At 37.8% G+C, this 20,547-nt stretch overlaps 1 pseudogene; it reads right to left on the bottom strand.

Annotated features, from left to right (window-relative positions):
• Positions 1-16,565: 16,565 nt before the first annotated feature.
• LOC120357053 lies at positions 16,566-16,870 on the bottom strand (annotated as a pseudogene).
• Between the last annotated feature and the right edge of the window lie 3,677 nt (positions 16,871-20,547).

Genomic DNA, 20,547 nt, shown 5'->3' with positions numbered 1-20,547 from the left:
CTCCCCGCCGCTCGAGATCGGTCCGGCGGTCGCCACTCCGGTCGAGCGCGTGCGCGCGGAGATCTGCCACGCAGATCTCACGTGCGGATGCGTCAACGCGCGCTACGCCGGTATTTGCGTGTCTTTTCGGCGCTATGTGCCAGGTTTCTGCCGTCCGGAGGTTGTTCGGCCGGACAGCCCGGAACGGTGGACGGTCCGAGGGGGGAGCGGAAAGGCGGTTTGTTACAAGTTTCATCACCCATTTTTTCTTTCCAGTATAGTACTAACATGGAGTGATCTGTAATTTTTGGTTCATGCCATACTTCCACATTAACTTCATTATTCGAAAAAACCCGGTCTATTATTGTTTCAGATATTTTCACAATTCTGGTCGGCTCGTTGACCAATAGCTTGCGTATAGTTATTTACCCTTACATCAATATTAAAATCACCCATACGAGGTGTGTTCAAAAAGTATCGCGAATTTTGTGTTTTTTCAAAAATTATTTATTTATTCATGAATATCTATTTTGTCCCCTTCAAAGTAATCCCCATGAGATATTATACACTTGTGCCAATGGTTTCTCCAATCTTCGAAGCACTTCAAAAAATCATTTTTTTTTATCTTGTTCAGCTCCTCCTTCGATGCCGTCTTTATCTCGTCAAGCGTAGCGTAACGTCGTCCTTTCATGGGCCTCTTCAGTTGAGGGAACAAGAAAAAGTCACAGGGGGCCAGATCTGGGGAATACGGTGGCTGCGGCATCATTAGTGTGTTGTTTTTGGCCAAAAAGTCGCGCACAAGCAACGATGTGTGAGCAGGGGCGTTATCGTGGTGCAAAAGCCAATTTTTGTTCTTCCACAAATCCGGGCGTTTCTGGCGGATTGCTTCGCGCAAATTGCGCATAACTTGCAGGTAATATTCCTTATTGACCGTTCTACCCTGTGGCAAGAACTCATGATGCACCACGCCCCTGCAATCGAAGAAAACTGTCAGCAAAACTTTCACATTCGACCGAACTTGGCGCGCTTTTTTCGGTCTTGGTTCGTGCGGCAGCTTCCATTGAGATGATTGAGCTTTGGTTTCCACGTCATAACCATAAACCCACGATTCGTCACCAGTTATGACCCTCTGGAGCAAATTTGGGTCGTCGCGGACAGAGTCCAACATCTCATTAGCAATGTTCATGCGATGCTGTTTTTGGTCGCAATTGAGCAATTTTGGTACGAATTTCGCGGCGACCCGTCTCATGCCCAAATCATTGATAAAAATCGAATGGCACGAGCCAATCGATATGTTTAGGTCCTCAGCAACTTCTCTAACGGTGATTCGACGATTGGCCAATACCATTTTCTCTACTTCATTAATTTTTTCGTCTGTTGTTGAAGTGCTCGGGCGTCCGGCACGCTCTTCGTCGTTCACATCTTCTCGGCCTTCTGAGAACATTTTGTACCACCGATAAACGTTGCTTCGGTCCAAGGTAGCTTCTCCGTATGCCACAGTCAACATTCGGAATGCATCCGCGCACTTAATTTCGTTTTTCACACAAAATTTGATACAGGTTCTTTGATCCATTTTTTTGAATAGGTAAAAATCGAAGACGATCCAAAACACGTGCAAGCAAAGCAGCTGTCAACAATTAAGTGAACATTCAAAATGGCCGAGCTTGTCGGCATAAGTGAGAGACATGAGTACCAACATAACGCCACAAAAAGATCGAAATTCGAATATACGTAACCCGCGAAAATTCAAAATTCGCGATACTTTTTGAACACACCTCGTACGACTCTCGATAAGCTGACTTCCTAAGGAGTTTGGAGAGTACGTGAGGGCTGTCTATACAAACGCCCGGACGTCCGGTGCAACGAAAGTGTCTGCCCTGAAGATCGGGCGTGGCAAGATAGGGTAATTCGTTATCGCCCCTACTGTTCAATCTGGTCGTAGATAGAGCACTAGAAATTCTCTCAAAGGATGTTGGCTATCAAGTGGGTGGTAGGCTGGTCAGCGCGCTGGCGATTGTCCTCCTCGCTTCCAGCAAATTTGGTCTGCAGGAGAACTTGACACGGCTTCATGCTGCCTTTGTGCAAAACAGACTAACTATTAACGCAGAGAGAACAAGCATGCTCTCAGTAGTGGCAGAGACAAGAAGGTGAAGATTGACCAAATACCCAGCTTCACCGTAGGGGGAGCGCTGATACCGCAACGATCCCTACTAGATGTCTGGACGTATCTGAGATGCATGTACCAAGGTGTTTCTGCATGTTCGTTATCTGGATTTTCTCCATTTTGTTGATTTACCTGTTGCGTTCCATTTCCACCCGTCACCATTCTGTTGGCTCGTTCCCGATAAATTTCTTTGGGGTTGAAAATATTGCTCTCGTAAAATGTTAGCGAAAATTCATGTCTAAAACTCAGGATACTTGATGTTCTGCTGACGTATGGTATAATTCGTTTGTTAATCAGTTGACCATCGTTTACGTCTGTCTCTAGTAAGCTCGGGTCTAGATCGTCGAATGGAAATTCGCGTTCTGTCACTACGTTTACCGGAGAAGTATCTCTACTATGGCTTAACTCGCGTAAGGTTAATATCCTATCTACTTGCGTTATTATTTCTTCTAATGCGTCGGTCGCGATTTGCACGAGAGTTTGCGGGCTTTGATTAGGCGTGTGTCGCGCCGTTTCACTTAATAACCGCGATCGATTCGGGAAGTGCATTCGATTGATCGAACATTCGTTTTACAAATTATTACATTATAGTTTCGACTTAAAGTATCGCTAAGGTTCGCATATTGCTCTCGCTCGCCTCGCTCGGAGATCCCTTGAAGACTCGTTCCTGCTAGCGGCAACTGCTGTCGTCGTGCTGTTTTCCTTGTAGGCTCGTTGACTTGTCGGCTCGTTGGCTGTTATCTCTGGCCTCTGCAGTGCCTTTGCGTCGGTAACCCCGGGCGTTGATCACTGAATGGTGACTACCCTCACGTGTGATTTTCTGCTTGTCAGTACTTGTTGTGTTGTCTGATTTCAGAGCTTCTTTCTCTCTCAGTCAATACGGAGAATATTTCTCCTGCCTTTTATCGCTCCATCTCTCTCAATCTTACAGTATCTCCTCTGACAGTGAAGCTTGATTGTCTCCGGACTCCATTCAGGGTATGTCGGCAATAATTAGCTTTGCTTCATCCTACTTTTAACACCAATTTTGTTGTACCAGGGGATACAACAAGATAAAATATTCGGGATTTGGCCCGTCTGAAGGGTTGGAACCCATGAGGAGGACACTTGGAGGAGGACGCGCGGGATGGCAAATAACACTTTCACTTTTTTATTAACACTTTTATTCCCCAAACTTTATTATAAATGATTTCTCTTTTTAATATAATCGAATCGCGGTGAACGGATCATGTGTTATCGCGCACTCGACCGCTGGATGTTTTGCGGGGTGTCGGGTTATCGACTTATCGCGGAGCGCGTACGTGCCGCTCGTACTTTACATTAAGAATCTCCCGTTGCCCATAATTAGGCAGCCTAACTTATAGTTTCGGTATTTCCGGTATGGTGGGGCATTAGGCCCTCGTGATGACCATAGTCATACTCGCGTCAATCGTGCAATGCTTATGCTGCTCGCACGATTGGCAAATTCCGCAATCTTGCATTTCCGATGCAACGAGCGCTCGTGGCGTGATTGTTGCTAAGCGGATGCAAGACAATTAGAATAGCTAATGAGGCTACAACAGTGTCATTTCACACAATTTCTCGCTTTTGACGTCACGATTTCAATATGGCCGCGGCGAGTACTCAGGAGCCTTAAGCTCATTCATTCGTTCACAAAAAATGTAACATTCATATAACCAAAATTTTTGTATAATATTTAATAAAAAAAATAAAATCAATAAACATATTAAAATATATAAAAACAAAAATTAAAGATGCATGCAATTACTTACAAAATTTTTTTCTAACTGAATATTTATCATTCTGCAGATTCTTTTTTCTTTTTTTGAGTATTATTTTTAAAAGTCGCACGCATTTGCTCAATATCACACACGTTTTTTATTACATCTTTTGCAACATTTTGATATTTTTTTTATCAACATTAATTTCATTCTTGTGATTGCACTACTATACAATATTATTAATCGCAATAATACTATTATTTTAAATATGTTGGCGTGGTGCTCTGTACATTTATGCCAATCCATACTTGCATTCCAATTTTCTAAAAAATCTAACAATACTTTTAAAATATTACGACGATGAGCTCTAGTTCTTAATAATTTATTTGTTAAACTTGTTATTTATTTCCTGTAAAATAAAAATAAATTACTTCTTAAACTACTTTCAGAATTTGTACAAAAATTTACTTCCTTAAAAATTAAGTTAATAATATCAATGTGACGATCCATAGAAGATGCGATTATCACTTCTTCGACAACATTTGTATCCATAATTAATTCTGTTGCTTTTTCGTCGTTATACGTTACACTACATTCATTGTTAGATTCTAAATATTTTTCAAATGTACATAAAATGTCAAAACTATTATTTGTACTGTCACAATTACCGCGACGCATCGAAAAACCATTCATATTGTTAATAAGTAATGTAAAAAATGATTCTTTAAATTGACAAGGTGTTGGATTAATGTTACGTACTGCGTGACTACAAATTTGACCAAAATAATTTTATAAAGAATCCTGATTACAAAATCTCGTATTTTATTTTATAAAATCGTATTTTTTATTTAAAATTTTCTATAAATTTTGAAAACCATTTATTGTTAACAACTAATTTGTTAAAATTAGTACCAATTTTACTGTAGAACGTGAAATTTTCTCGACAAATGACATTTTGTGCAATTGATTATTCGCATTCATCCAAAACGCATGATGATTCCTTTTTTCGGTTACAGAACAACGTAATTCATTGCCGTCCTCTTTTCTATTATCACCATTCACACTGTCAAATAGATCATTAAAAAAATTCACCACTGTCGCTGTCGGTATTTCTTCTTCGCTTATTTGAATGTCTTTCTGGTTTATGGACACAACGCCTATGAAAAATAATTAAGATATTAATTAAACAGAAATAATTTTTAGGCAAACATTCGTGTGTACAAGCAAGTAGAGATAAAATTACTATATATATATAAACACAGGGTGTCTGGGAACCTACTGTCGCTTCCCGAGTTCCTTGACAAGCATTCTCGTCGCTATCCTCGGCCGAGTATTCTCGATCAGTCACCTCCGAGATCCTCGACGAGCATTCTCGTCGCTATCACCGGCCGAACATTCTCGACTAATCTCGTCCTCGAGTACTTTTGACACCTCTGAACGCCGGGTCGCAGTTGTAACCTAGTAATCGGCAGAGCATCCGCGCTCTGTCGATCAAGCGCTCTTTTTACACAGGGCGCGCTTGGGCGAATCGCGGAAACGAACGGATCCGCGGCGGACCCATGGTGGAAGGATAACATGGTGTGTGCAGTTCGCGCGTGTCTCTCTCTAAAAATTTGCTCTCTTCGTCTATCGGTGGGTTATAATTAACCAGACAGCCAACTGTGAAAAGCAAAATTATTTAGCGTCAGCCTGTTGGTATGCCAAGTTATCTGTCTTTGTTTCATGCACTTATTCAAGTATCTGCTTTTCTTTCTATCGGGAACAGTTATGCACATAAAGTGTTACACTAATTTTTGACCGAAGATTCGGTTCATTCGGTTAGTTTCCTCCATTTCCTCATCATCGCGAGAACACGTGTGAAAGAAACAAGAAACAACGTAAGAGTTTGCAAGAAATTGACAAGCCTTTAATATGTTGTAATACAGATAAAAATATGGGACACGTATTTTTATATGTATTACAATGGGCCCACATGATTGCCAAGAGGATGAAATACGCTCTTGAAATAAATTGATTTTTTAATTTCTGAAGTAATACCGTCAAAATGATAAAAAATATAAAAAAAAGTTTCAAATAAAAGTTTTATATATTTCTATGTATTTTATAACACTTTGTTTAGATTTTTAAAAAATGTCATTTTTCTCGAAATTCTTCTTTTCTAAATTTCTGAAAAATTTAAAATTTATTTTATATCAAAACTTATAGCATATTTAACAACAAATTCAAACATTTTTTTGTTTTTTAGGTTTAATTTTATTGTCTTTTTATTTTTTATTTATTTATTTATTTACTTATTTATTTTTTATCTATTTACTTTTTATTGCTAAAAATCTATACAATAATGAGGACGCTCAGAATTTAACTGAGCGAAAATAATTGTATTTGCTTGTCTTATTGTTAAACCTTTCCAATTTAATATTTAATTTTGATATAACAACAAACTTGTTCAATTGTAAAATATTAAAAAATATCACTTACATGCAAATCACACCTTCTTTCTGACGTGTGTATAGTAAATCGAGCCATGGAAATATACATACAAGGATAGAAAGAGAAACTAACATGTGTGAAACAAAGAAGGTAGATCCAACATACCAACAGGCTGACACTAAATAATTTTACTTTTCACAGTTGGCTGTCTGGTTAATTGTAGCCCTTGCAGAGCAAAAGTGGGCGTGGTTTAGCCGAACTGCACACACCATGTTATCCCTTCCACCATGGGCGAACCGCGCTCACGACTTCCCGCACGCACGCGCCCATGCAACAGCGCTTTCGGCAATCGCGCCACGTTCCGCGATTCCCCTGACCGTACGGAGTCCGCGTAACCTACCGATCAGTATTTTGTTAGTTTCACCGCGAATTATTCTATTTCCGTCTAACCTAAGCATCTGTGTATGCTTTTTTCATTCGATTATATATGCGAGGTACTGTTTCCGATCACTTTGATTGTGCACGAGATCGTAGTTTCCTTTTGCGCGCTATTATTTTCCGAGTAATTCCGTTGCTCATCATTGTTCTGTTTGCAATCAGATTTTTAGTTTAGATACCTACGAGCCGCTCTCTTTTTGATTAGCTTACCGGACTCTCTTTATTTGTATCAAGAATAACGCTTGATTATTTTGTTGTTTTGTTAACGTCTACGTTTTATTTTGAATAAATCATTTTATATTTGTTTTTCACCTTAAACACTGGGTATGATCATTTCGAACACCTGATTAACCGACAAGTCTTATCCAGACCGATCCCAAAATTCCCGCACCGTTACAACATACAAATACATATTTGTTACAAATGATTTTATTTTTATGTAATTATGTTAATTAGTATAATACTTACATTTCGATGTTGCAAAAGTTTGAATCGCATTAGGCATAGTAACATTCATTGCTTGAACAGAGTACTTTACACGCATCTTCTTTATCTTATCTTCCATAATATGCTCCGCTGTTATTTTCTTTATAAGTGGCCGAATGGTGTTGATCTTTTTATCCATAATCCAGGCTGTTTTTAATGTGCCCCACGATGCAAATTTATCTTCTTTCTCCGGAGTATACGAGCGCAATAATAAATCTTTTGATAGTAAATTGTTCCGTATTCCTTTTATAAGATGTGGTGGATCATACAAATGGATTACGTCTTGATCTCCAACGTTGTATGTTTAATCTGTAAGGGGACGATTCAAAATAAATTAATGAGGACACAAATATTTTTATTTGCTTTCTCATTTATTGTATATTTACTTTCTGATGTGTTCTTCAAATTCTTCTTCATTGCTGTACGTAATAATAGCTTTTTAATTGCAGCTACATTGAAAGAGCCTTGGTCATACACTGTCGCGACTACGTGGAAGCCTGCTTTTTTCATTTGCAATACTCTTTGATATTACAAATTAATGGAGCGGTATTAGTTTTTTTACTACAAAAACTATATGAAAGTGGCAATTTCCACCAAGAATGTAATCCGCGCGACATAAACACTAAAACGCAATCCGCGATTTTGCTAGTTCGATTGTTGCCCCAATCCTCAAGACCACAAATGATATCCTTTCGGACGCTGTTTCACAGCGAAACAAAAAAATGATTGACTACTTCGCTTCGTTGAAGCATCTTGTGTGCAATAGGCCTTAGCCTTAGCCTAACTTTTCCATCTGCTTAACAGCAATCTAAGAAAAAATAAAATTAATTTATAAACAGCGTAGAAAAAGAGAGTATATACACCGAAAAAATTGTATTCTTAACTTAAGAATATCCCACTTAACTATAGTATGTTTTCCTCTAAAATACGCGCCAAGAGGATTTTTTTAATTTAAGAGGAAAAACCTCTAAAAATCATATTCTTAATATAAAAATGTACAGGGTATCCTATTATACACCTCAAATATCTCTTGAACAATTCATTTTAGAGAAAAAATGTTTCAGGCAAAAATTACATAGTTTTAAGGGGGACAAATAATGGTAAAATTGATTTTTGTAAAATCTTAATTTTATGAAATTATATGGAGATGATCATTTTTAAATGAAACTATATGATTTTTTGCATGATTCCTTTGATTATTTTGCATATAAAATATTAAAGTAATATATACGAGGTGTGTTCAAAAAGTATCGCGAATTTTGAATTTTCGCGGGTTACGTATATTCGAATTTCGATCTTTTTGTGGCGTTATGTTGGTACTCATGTCTCTCACTTATGCCGACAAGCTCGGCCATTTTGAATGTTCACTTAATTGTTGACAGCTGCTTTGCTTGCACGTGTTTTGGATCGTCTTCGATTTTTACCTATTCAAAAAAATGGATCAAAGAACCTGTATCAAATTTTGTGTGAAAAACGAAATTAAGTGCGCGGATGCATTCCGAATGTTGACTGTGGCATACGGAGAAGCTACCTTGGACCGAAGCAACGTTTATCGGTGGTACAAAATGTTCTCAGAAGGCCGAGAAGATGTGAACGACGAAGAGCGTGCCGGACGCCCGAGCACTTCAACAACAGACGAAAAAATTAATGAAGTGGAGAAAATGGTATTGGCCAATCGTCGAATCACCGTTAGAGAAGTTGCTGAGGACCTAAACATATCGATTGGCTCGTGCCATTCGATTTTTATCAATGATTTGGGCATGAGACGGGTCGCCGCGAAATTCGTACCAAAATTGCTCAATTGCGACCAAAAACAGCATCGCATGAACATTGCTAATGAGATGTTGGACTCTGTCCGCGACGACCCAAATTTGCTCCAGAGGGTCATAACTGGTGACGAATCGTGGGTTTATGGTTATGACGTGGAAACCAAAGCTCAATCATCTCAATGGAAGCTGCCGCACGAACCAAGACCGAAAAAAGCGCGCCAAGTTCGGTCGAATGTGAAAGTTTTCTTCGATTGCAGGGGCGTGGTGCATCATGAGTTCTTGCCACAGGGTAGAACGGTCAATAAGGAATATTACCTGCAAGTTATGCGCAATTTGCGCGAAGCAATCCGCCAGAAACGCCCGGATTTGTGGAAGAACAAAAATTGGCTTTTGCACCACGATAACGCCCCTGCTCACACATCGTTGCTTGTGCGCGACTTTTTGGCCAAAAACAACACACTAATGATGCCGCAGCCACCGTATTCCCCAGATCTGGCCCCCTGTGACTTTTTCTTGTTCCCTAAACTGAAGAGGCCCATGAAAGGACGACGTTACGCTACGCTTGACGAGATAAAGACGGCATCGAAGGAGGAGCTGAACAAGATAAAAAAAAAATGATTTTTTGAAGTGCTTCGAAGATTGGAAAAACCGTTGGCACAAGTGTATAATATCTCATGGGGATTACTTTGAAGGGGACAAAATAGATATTCATGAATAAATAAATAATTTTTGAGAAAACACAAAATTCGCGATACTTTTTGAACACACCTCGTATATATATATCAATAATTTTAATATCTCGTAAATTATTGATTTTTCGACAATACTACCTTAATATTTTACTATATATGCAAAATAATCAAAAGAATCATAAAAAAACGTCATATAATTTCATTTAAAAATGATTATTTATATATATGCATAGTAAATGGGGTTTTCGTATTTGGAATTGTTGAGTGACACAGTAGAGATAATATTAAAAATAGAAATAAATTTTTAATATTAAAAACAGGAAATTGAAGATATTTAATTTCAGAACAAGAAAATGGATTGTATTAACATATTATGAATTAAAAATAAAAAATTGATATAATTGATACATTTTGTTCCCTTGTTGAAAGTAAAACAATTTTAAATTGCTCTTCCTATATATAATATTCAATATTTATTTATATTTATAACATTTTTTCTATTTTGTTAGACAAAACATTTGTACAAATAAACATTTGCTATTTTTTATAATTTTGAAAAGTTACAATATTTATTCACATTAATATAACATTTTTAACTTAATTTATAAGTTTACATATATTATAAAATTTTAAGCAAAGGTTCAAAACCCCTTAACAAAAAAACATCATTTTGTTATTAATATTTAATAAGGTGTTTGAAAATAATAATTTTGAGACAACTACTAAAATAATGTAATAGATCACTTAATCTAAATCTAAGATTAAAAGGAAGTATATTACAGAACGTGTTTGAAAGTTATATATGACTTTCCATCAGCTCCTGTTCTACATGAAGTAGGATAAAAAGAAATAAGATTTTGATGTTCTTGATAGAACCACTCTACAGTTGGTGTTACTTCATAACAGTGCAGATGGCTATTGAACTCAACAGTATTAAGACCAGAGAGAATGAAACTTACTCTATCATTAATTAGCGGTGGTTTTACAATCGAATAATCCAAAGAGGGGCAAATCATTTTGAAAGTTTATTGCAAATACTATATTTCTCTTATATGTAATGTTGCAGATAGTTGCTTTTTTAACTAATACAGAGTTCTCACTGGCAGGAGGTAAAATGTATTGAAAATCATTATAGTTATCCTCGAATTTCATGATTTTACAATAATGGAATGAAGGGGTCGATTCTGTAATGATATCGTTATGGTGTCTTTGCACAGCTATTACATACATACATACATATATATATATATATATATATATATATATATATATATATATTGTCACGCTCTTTTCGGACGCCGGAGAGCAACGGCGAAGTGCGCGATCAAACAAGGTAGCGGAAACGCTACACGAAGCGCGCGCGAGAGCGACGAGAATACCGACAGCTAGATTCCAACCAAATCGCGGAATTGGGCGCCAGACGCGATTACTCCGGTCGCGTCGCCGGGTTTACTTTTCCACGCTAAACGCCAATTCGTATCACGCGATAACTCATCACACGAAAGCGGAATCGTCGCTCGCACGCGGCCAGCTAGCTCCTCTAACCGGTAGAGGGGCGGGGTAGCGGAGACAGGGACGAAGCGGCTCTCTTACTGGAGGAGATGGATAGGCGAGAAATTAAGTAAAGTCAGGCCGATATAACAGAGAGAAATAACATGTATTGTAGCATATGACAGAGACAGCGTAGAGCCAAACACGAAGAAATTATCAGTCGAAGCAAACAAAGAGCAGAAAAGATGAAGAGAGCTGACGAAAACGAATAAGCGGAACGCGAAAATTTACTTACGTACTACAATGCTTACGCTAGCGGCGCGAACAACGGCGGTTGGTCCCGCGCGGAACGAGACAGCCAATCACGCGCGCTCGGAACAGCGCGGCGAGAACATACTCGGCGAACTTTCGCTAACGGACCGCAATTAATTCAAACGCAATGCGATCCAAGATACCCGGTGACGGCAATGCCGTCGTCGCGGTCACAATGCACAATTCTCGCGAAGACGCGCGACACGACAACGCACCGATAACGCGGACGGTCGTGTGATCACGGCCGTAACACGACTCGCGCACGTGCGCGAGGGCTTTGCGGCTTCCCGGGAAGCCGGTCGTTCGCGAACTTCTACGGCGGGACAGCCGAAACACACGCGGCAGCCGACAGCTGGGTGCCTCGACAAGGTCTCGCGCTTGAGGTGGAGAGCCAACCAAACACCAAGAAGCAAGGTGCGTTCAATCGCCACGCGGCGGACGCACTCGTACACGAACCTAATGGCTCCACCTCAGAACGCGAGCCGGTCGACACCGACAGCTCGTGGCTTTACACTACGGTTAGACGGGTCACCTCGACTTCAGCACGGTTCTTCCTCCGCTCCTCGATCCGCGGGGCTTGTCCGGGCCTGGCACACTCGACGATAGCCGCTCACGATATCTCCACCGATATCTCGCACGCTCGTTCACGCTTCGCACCGCAGGGATCGCCGGGTCGCACGCAAAAGCCGCGAGGATCGCGCTCGATGCGCGATCGATGAGCGCTACCTCTCCTACAGGGTGCGCGATATCCTTGCGCCTAGCGGCGCGGCCTATCAGCGGCCGCCCTTATCTAGCCGTGACGTCACGGCAGCGCAGTGTCGGGTCTCCGCAGGTGTCGTGCGGTCCCCGTTGGCATCCGACATCCTCGTTGTTCTCGTCGTCCCTGCGGACGATCGCAACAGAATTTCCCCGCGACGATTCTTCGCCGCTACCATTCTCGACGGACAGCCGGCATTCGACGGCCCTACTCCTGGCCGTTCGTCCGCCCTGGCCTGTCCCTCGGCTGCGCCAATTGCGAGCCTCTTTTGCGTGGCGCATCGCTGTCACCACGTCGAGTCTCGTCCTTCTCTCCGCCGTCGGTTTTCCGTGCGCCGGCCCTGGACGATCGCCTTCTCCTTGTCCTGCGGCGGCCCATCCTCCTCGCTGCGGCTGGTCCTTAGGCGACGTTTGTCGAGGTGCCCACGGATACATGAAATGAGCCGCGAATAAATAAATAAAACCAATACGCGCCGCAGTCCCGGAGATTTCGCTCTCTCGCTGAGTGCCCGACCCGGTCTTACGCGCCTCCTTGCGCTATGCTCAGACGGAGGACGAAGTGGCGAGGCAGATAAAACTGCCACGTCACAATATATATATATATATATATATATATATATATATATATATATATAAATAATTACGCAGGTTCTCTCTCTCTCCCCCCACCGCCCCCCCCCCACACACACACAGAGAGAGAGAGAGAGAGAGGGGGGGGGGTATGTGTTGAGATAGATATATGTATGTAGAGAGAGAGAGAGAAAGAGAGAGAGAACCTGTGTAATTGTAACGATACCATAACGACTATTGTTAAGATTAAGGTTACAGGATCGACTCTTTAGAGAGGACTTATGCGTTGACAGATTTCAAATACTTACTTGTAAATATCTCAATCAAGTCGCTTAGGTCTTCTTCTTGCAACCAACTAATTATTTCCTTGTCCATGGTGTGGAGGGACTAACACAAGAGACACTGTTAACACTTCGATCTCGTTGAACGATCTCAATCGTAGCAATCAAATGCAAGCCCGGTAAACGAAAGACTGCGTCTGTCGTGTGTGCGAGCGCGACCCAACGCGGCGTGAACAAATGCGCATCATCGAAAACATGATGAACGCACAGCGCGCATATGGCGGCAACGATCGTCTTTGCAAATTAAGAATACTACTGTGTCCAAAAAGTAAGGTGACATTGCATTTTAAATCTCCCGCGCGCACGGATTTGGAGTAATAAAATTTTTTTTATGTTGGTAGGACTGTCTTTGACATCTAAGAGAAGTAACACGTCAAAATATCCATTAGTGTTTGAGATACGCATTGTTTTGTGAGCTGCTAAAAGTGAATTTCTCGTTTTTTGCCATGTCTACATTCGTTGAGCAAAGAATTTGCATTAAATTTTATTTGCGGAATCAAATTTCTGCTGCAGAATCGTTGCGGATGCTGCAGAATGCCTTTGGCGATAAGGTTATGTCGAAAAAAAATGTATACAAGTGGTACAAAGACTTCCATGAAGGTCGAGAACGTGTTGAAGACGAGGAGCGTTCTGGGCGACCATCAACCGCAACCGACGAAGCTCACGTCCAAAAAATTAAAGATTTGGTGTTGGAAAACCGTCGTTTAACCATTAGAGAACATTTCTGATGAGATTGGCATATCAAAAGGCTCGGTCAATTCCATTTTGAAGGATGTGTTGGCTCTCAAACGCGTCAAATCTCGACTGGTACCAAAATCATTGAATTTTTTGGAAAAAAGGCGCCGCGTTGAAGTGTGTGAAGCAATGCTTTCCGACTACATTGACAAGACAAAACGCATTATCACTGGAGATGAGACTTGGATCTACGCTTACGATCCCGAAACAACCGACCAATCGAGTGAATATCGTGCCAAAGGTGAGCCGAGACCGAAAAAACCACGTCAAAGTCGCTCAAAAATCAAGATTATGCTGACTGTTTTTTTCGATTATCGTGGTGTTGTGCATTACGAGTTCCTTCCGCCGGGCCAAACAGTCAATAAGGAATATTATTTGAACGTTATGCGTCGTTTGCGTAACGCTATCCGACAGAAGAGGCCGGAATTGTGGCGAAACAACACTTGGTTTTTGCACCACGATAATGCACCGTCACACACTGCGCTGATTATTCGTGATTTTTTAACCAAAAACTCGACTAATATCGTTCCACAACCACCGTATTCACCTGATTTGGCTCCATGCTTCTGGCTATTCAACAAACTCAAGCGGCCGCTCCGGGGACACCGTTTCGAGTCGATAGAAGAGATTCAAGCCGCTGCGAAGAAGGAGCTAAAGGCCATTCCTGAAATCGATTATTACAACTGTTTCGAAGATTGGAGAATCCGTTGGAATAAGTGTATTATATCAGGGGGGGATTACTTTGAAGGGGACGAAATTGATTTGCAAGAATAAATAAAGAATTTTCGAAATAAATGCAATGTCACCTTACTTTTTGGACACAGTAGTATATTCTTAATTTAAGAGGAAATGTTCTTATATCTGTTAAAAGGACATATTAAGTACATATTTCAAGAATACAATTTTTTCGGTGTAATAATTCAAATTGTACTAATTACTTACACTTTTTATCATCTTATACAAGTGTTTTGATTGTCAGAGTTTGCCTTTTTATTTCTTTACTCCTCTCTTCTAAATGTTATGTTCCTTTCTTTTGTCCATGTGAGTTATATCAATTGCATTCTTTATTTTAACATCTGGTCCCTGTACACGAATACAAGATTAATTTTAGAATAAAAATTGCAAATAAAAGTAGTATTAATTTAAAATGTAAATTTAGAAACATGCAAGTAAAAGAATTATAAAAACCGTACCTTACTAAAACCATTCTATTCACCTCCTCCACACAAGTCGCTTTATAAAATAATTTTGAATGCATATCACAAGTGCATTAGAAAATTTTAAAGCATTAATATAATGCAAAACCGCAATAGAAAATCAAGAACCAGGTTAACCCCTTAACCTACAACTACGGGCATAGCCCGTGTACGATGATCGGGTCAAATATAAATATTAGCGGCGGCGCCCTCTTAAAATTATAAATATTTGTGGAATATTTGATATGTAATTACAGCCTGATGCAATAATTGTGGTAGATGCAAGTACTACAAAAAGTTTATTTATACAAAAATCAGTAATACAAAATTAATAATCTGCAATGGTGTGATATAATTCGAAGCATTCTGGTAGATGTAAAGGAACTTTGCACTTCTTACACTCCCACGTTGTTTCTCTACGTTTTTTATTTTTTTGGCAAACTCTACAAGGTTTTGACGGTCTTAATTTTGATGCTGTTGGATCAATGTGCTTTGGAAAATGAGCCCAATGCTTCGCGTGGAGTCTCTCTGGCGCATCTCCGGAAGATAATTGGCCTCGTTCTCTATAATTCGGTTTTGGCATATTCTTCAGTAGAGATTCGGCTATGTTGATCCTATAGTCGACGTAACATTGTTTCTTCCCGTTATTTATTTTTTTCCATAAAATGTAAGAGTTAAAAAGACCAATATCGAACAGATAAAAAAAAATTTTTTTATATCCTTTCATGTATTTCCTCATTACTGGAAAACATGCTAATATTTGGTCTTGGAGATCAATTCCATTCATTCCCTTGTTGTACTCTGTAATACAATTTGGTTTTGGAGTGCGATTGGATCCTTGTGTAGTCATTTTAACTATTTCATGTTTTGTTGACATAATATAAACATCTCGCTTGTCTTTCCATTTTATAGCGAGTATTCGGTTGCAGCTTCTTATTGCGTATTCCCCCCTTCTTAATTTTACATTGCACAAATCTTTTGGCATATGCTTCCTATTCCCACGTACTGTGCCAATTACATTTGTTTTATATTTATATGATAATGTTATAAATAATTTTGGGGAAGAATACCAGTTGTCTATGTATAAAGTGTGACCCCTGTGCAACACTGACTCAGAAAGCTCTTTGACAACACTTTCCGAAGCGCTATTATCACAGTTTGTTTTATCGTGGCCTGTATATATTTTAAATTCATAGCAATAGCCTGAATCGGACTCACATAATTTATAAAATTTCTAAAATAACACCAAACCTTGCCCTTTTTGATGGGTTAAATTGCTTATAAGATAGGCGCCCATTGAATTTCATGAGCGATTCATCAATAGCAATGTCTTCTTTCATTATATACACTTCTTTAAATTTTTGGTTCAAAAAATTGATCAAAGGTTTAATCTTGCTCAGTTTATTTGTATTGGCAACCAGATTATTGTTTGAGAAATGCAAACACCTTGTAATTTGCAGATATCTTTTCAAAGGCATTGATTTTCTAAATATCGGCGTTTCGATAACAGCCCTCTTCGACCAATTCATTTGTATTCTTGGTTTTTTTACCTGTGCCATTATTATGGTCAATGCGAAATATCTTTTAATTTCGGTAGAATCTACAGGAAACCAAGTGTCGTCGATTTTTCGGGTTCTATGTGGATTCGCTCGTATTTGATCTGCATACTGGTTAGTTTCGGTTACAATATTGTTCCAGAATATGTCATCAAATATTAGATTAAATATATCAAATTCTCTTCTACTTCCTCCTAATTGACATAAGGCTGCCTCTCTTATGTCAGGAGTCATCGTATAGAGAGATTTTTGGACTATTTCTTATTTCTTTCCAAAGCCAGGACTCTGGTAGTTGATCGTCATCGGATGTATCATCAATAACTAATCGCCTACACTTTCTTCGAACACGACATATATCGTCACTACTGTCACTTTCGTTAGCAAAATTATTAGCACAATTCTCACTGCTTTCATCACGAAATCTTTTTCCTGAGAACATCTTGTGGGGTTGCTTCTCTAGAATTTATGAAAGTAAATTTCGATATGCGATTTTTTCCAAGAATAACTTGAAACTGATCACGATACGAAGAGATAATAGGAATACATCACGAACTTGTCTATGCTATTTACAAACCGCGACCGTCCTACCACGAGCGATGCCCGTAATATTTACGATTGGCTCGATCAACGTATTACACAAGTCGTGCGAATGGCTCGAAGGCTGCGCAAACTTGTTTACGTTTCCGGCCCAAAATTCTCGAACGTAAATCGTAGGTTAAGGGATTAACAGAACTGTTGTCAGATTGGCGACAAAAATCAAGCATAACCTGCGCAACACAATCTGACGCCAGACTGGTAGCAGAAATTGAAGACCGCGTGCTGACAAGACCTGACGTCAAATTAGCGACAAAAAACGAAGATCTACTCGACAATCTGACAGCAGACTGGCAGCACTACGCGTAGTATGCTACACGCCGTGCTGCCAGCATCTAATGTCAGATAGACAACAGAATTAGAGCAGGACCTGCTCAATACAATCTGATGACAGATTGTTAGCACAAATCGAGCACCCTGTGCTAACAGGATCTGACGTCACCCTGGCAACAGAAATCAAGCAAACCGTGCTGTTTTGCATATTTTTTAATTGTGGCTTCACTCTTTATAAACTTATTAAGGGCCTATTTAGACAAACTTGCATAATTGCAAGCATAAATAACATATGCATGTGTTCTGTCTGTTTCTGTTTGCATTTTATACGCTGCGATTTCTATCTACACCTGTTCGCGATTAAGTACAGGAATCCTACTCGTATCTGTCCGTATGTATTTGGCCAGATTTCTATCTGCCCGCATATATAAATAATTAAAACCCGTTCCTCGCCATGGTCTGACTAACAAAAATAGTCAAAAAAATTGGAATTGGAAACAGGACCAAAGCATGAAAAAACATTACTGATGTAAAAAGAACTTTTCAAAACTCAATTTTACAACCAATTGGTATAAACAAATTATTAAAAATTTACCCTAAAAAAAAACTGATTGTGTCAATCGATTTTACCTAAAAAATTACTAAAAAAACGTTGCAAAAATAAATTTTGCAATTAATTTGTTTATTACAATTGAGATAGTGTTATACATGTTTCTTGAGTCATTTTTCCCGCAGAATCGATTAGAGTTTTTTTTTCCAGTCAATTTTTAGTAATTTGTTTATACCAATTAGTTGCAAAATTGATTTTTGCAAGCATGTTTTTTACGTCAATAATGTTTTTTCATGTTCCGGTACTATTTTCAATTTTTGTTTTTTTGACTATATTAGTCTGGAACAGGTTTCAATTATTTAAATAGTTTATTTTAAAAATATTTAAGGCTAAATAATCAAAGGGCTAGTGAGAATGTTTGCGCAATACTCAACACGTAAGTTTCATTCTGTTCAAATCAGATTTACTTCGAATATAACTTTTTATTCATGATATTACAAGTGTACAATTAGCTCAGTGTTAGTGTACTAAGTTATTGTCCCGAAATCAACAATATGCAATTATACAATTTAACATTATATAATTGTACACCATAATAATTTAAAATGTTCAACAAATAGCTAATATGTTCGATTAAAATAGGTAAAAAAAATCGAAAGCGTCCCGTTTTTCTAAGCGTGTTGATTGGACCTTCGTGAAGTTGGCACCTGACTTTTACGAAATCAGATTTCAAAGTGTGTTTCTTGCAGGATTTTGTCTGTAAATGATTGTAGTAAACATTATTTTGTTTGTAGTTAAAAAATAAATATGTTATCGGTTTAAAAAAGAAACAGTAAGAAATCATTTAATAGCTACAGCACAAATGGCATCACATTTCTATATAAAATTGTTTGTAGTTATCTGTAGTATTATAATTTTGTTTGCGGTTAAAAAATATGTTTATAATTGATTTTTAAATAACAGCTGGGTATTAAATTATAATAAAATAAAATTACATCATATCGTCATTAAAAATCGTTTGTAGTTGTTTGTAGTTTAAGAGTTTTCGTTCGTAGTTTATTGTAGTTCAAGAATTCTTGTTTGCAGTTGAAAAATAAATGCTATCGATTTTTAAAAAAACAGTAAAGACTTTTTTAATTGCTACAGCTCAAATGGCATCAAATTTCAATCTGAAATCATTTGTAGTTGTTTGTAGTTTAAGAATTTTTGGACATTAGTTGGACATTAATTAAACAATTAGTTTCATTGCAAAACACATAAGAGTTACATCTTGCCACTAAAATTAGAAATAGACATATCAACTTTCACAATAAAAAGATGAAAGTCAATTTAGCGGTACAAGTGCTCAGTACTTCAGTTAGAGATGCACTTGCTTATTTAGAATATGATTTAAAAGCACTTGGTTTTGCTACAGCCTCAGCAACAGCGGCATTTTGTAAGATGTTCAATGACATATTTGATTTTTTTAATTTTAAAAATTTATATAATAAAACAGAAACGAAAGAACCAATAACAAAAGATAAAGTACTCATTCAAAAAGAGAAAGTTAAGAAGTTCATTTCATATGTAAAATCTTTAAAAATAAACAACGTTTCTGTATTTCAAAGTAATCGAAAAACGGCATTTATTGGACTTATTATTGATTTACAAAATAGTGTTGCCTTAGCAGAAGAGTTATTTAACGAAAATATAATAGATTTTTTACTAACATATAAATTATTGCAAGATCACCTTAAAACTTTTTTTTCTTTGATTAGACGGATGAACGGCTGAAACAATAATCCAAGTGCAAATTTTTGTATTTATATGAAAATTAAGCATCAAGCACATATAAATTTCATGTTAAAATTGGAAACATTGCAAAAAGTGAAATTAATCAATTTGGTTTATAGCAACTTATATAAGAGCTGAAAAAGTGTTTATTAAAAATTAAATTTTTTTCTATTTTTATCTAATAATAATATAATAAAATAGTATGATTGTTAATATACTTTTAATAATTTATCCTTAGATATACACACACATACATGCATACATATATTTGTTACTATAGTAATAAAAGTAAATGTATAAATTAAACATTATATCAATGACACATTTTATATATAATTATTTGTTTATTTTTTCTTTCAATTTAATTAAAAGACAATTACAAACAATCTTAGATGGAATTATAAGGAGATTAAAAGAAAAAACATTATTAGATAAAAATATTTTATTATTGTTACATAAAAAGTATTTTATAACTAGTATTTTAACATAATGTACGTACATAAAATATAATAACATACATTAAATAGCATAACGCATTAAAATATACTTTTTATTACAAAAACTTGTATGAATACTTGTTGGAAGAGGATCAATAAGATCTTCGATATTTATATTTGTTTTCTCTTTTGTTTTTTCTATTTCATAACCTTGAATATGTTCATTAAATCCTGTAGTAACTAAAATCTCACAATGAAGTATCACTATATTTTTACATATTATT

Source organism: Solenopsis invicta, chromosome 3 (genome assembly GCF_016802725.1).
Source record: "Solenopsis invicta isolate M01_SB chromosome 3, UNIL_Sinv_3.0, whole genome shotgun sequence".
Taxonomy (NCBI): Eukaryota; Metazoa; Arthropoda; class Insecta; order Hymenoptera; family Formicidae; genus Solenopsis; species Solenopsis invicta.
This window is presented reverse-complemented; position numbering and strand designations above follow the sequence as displayed.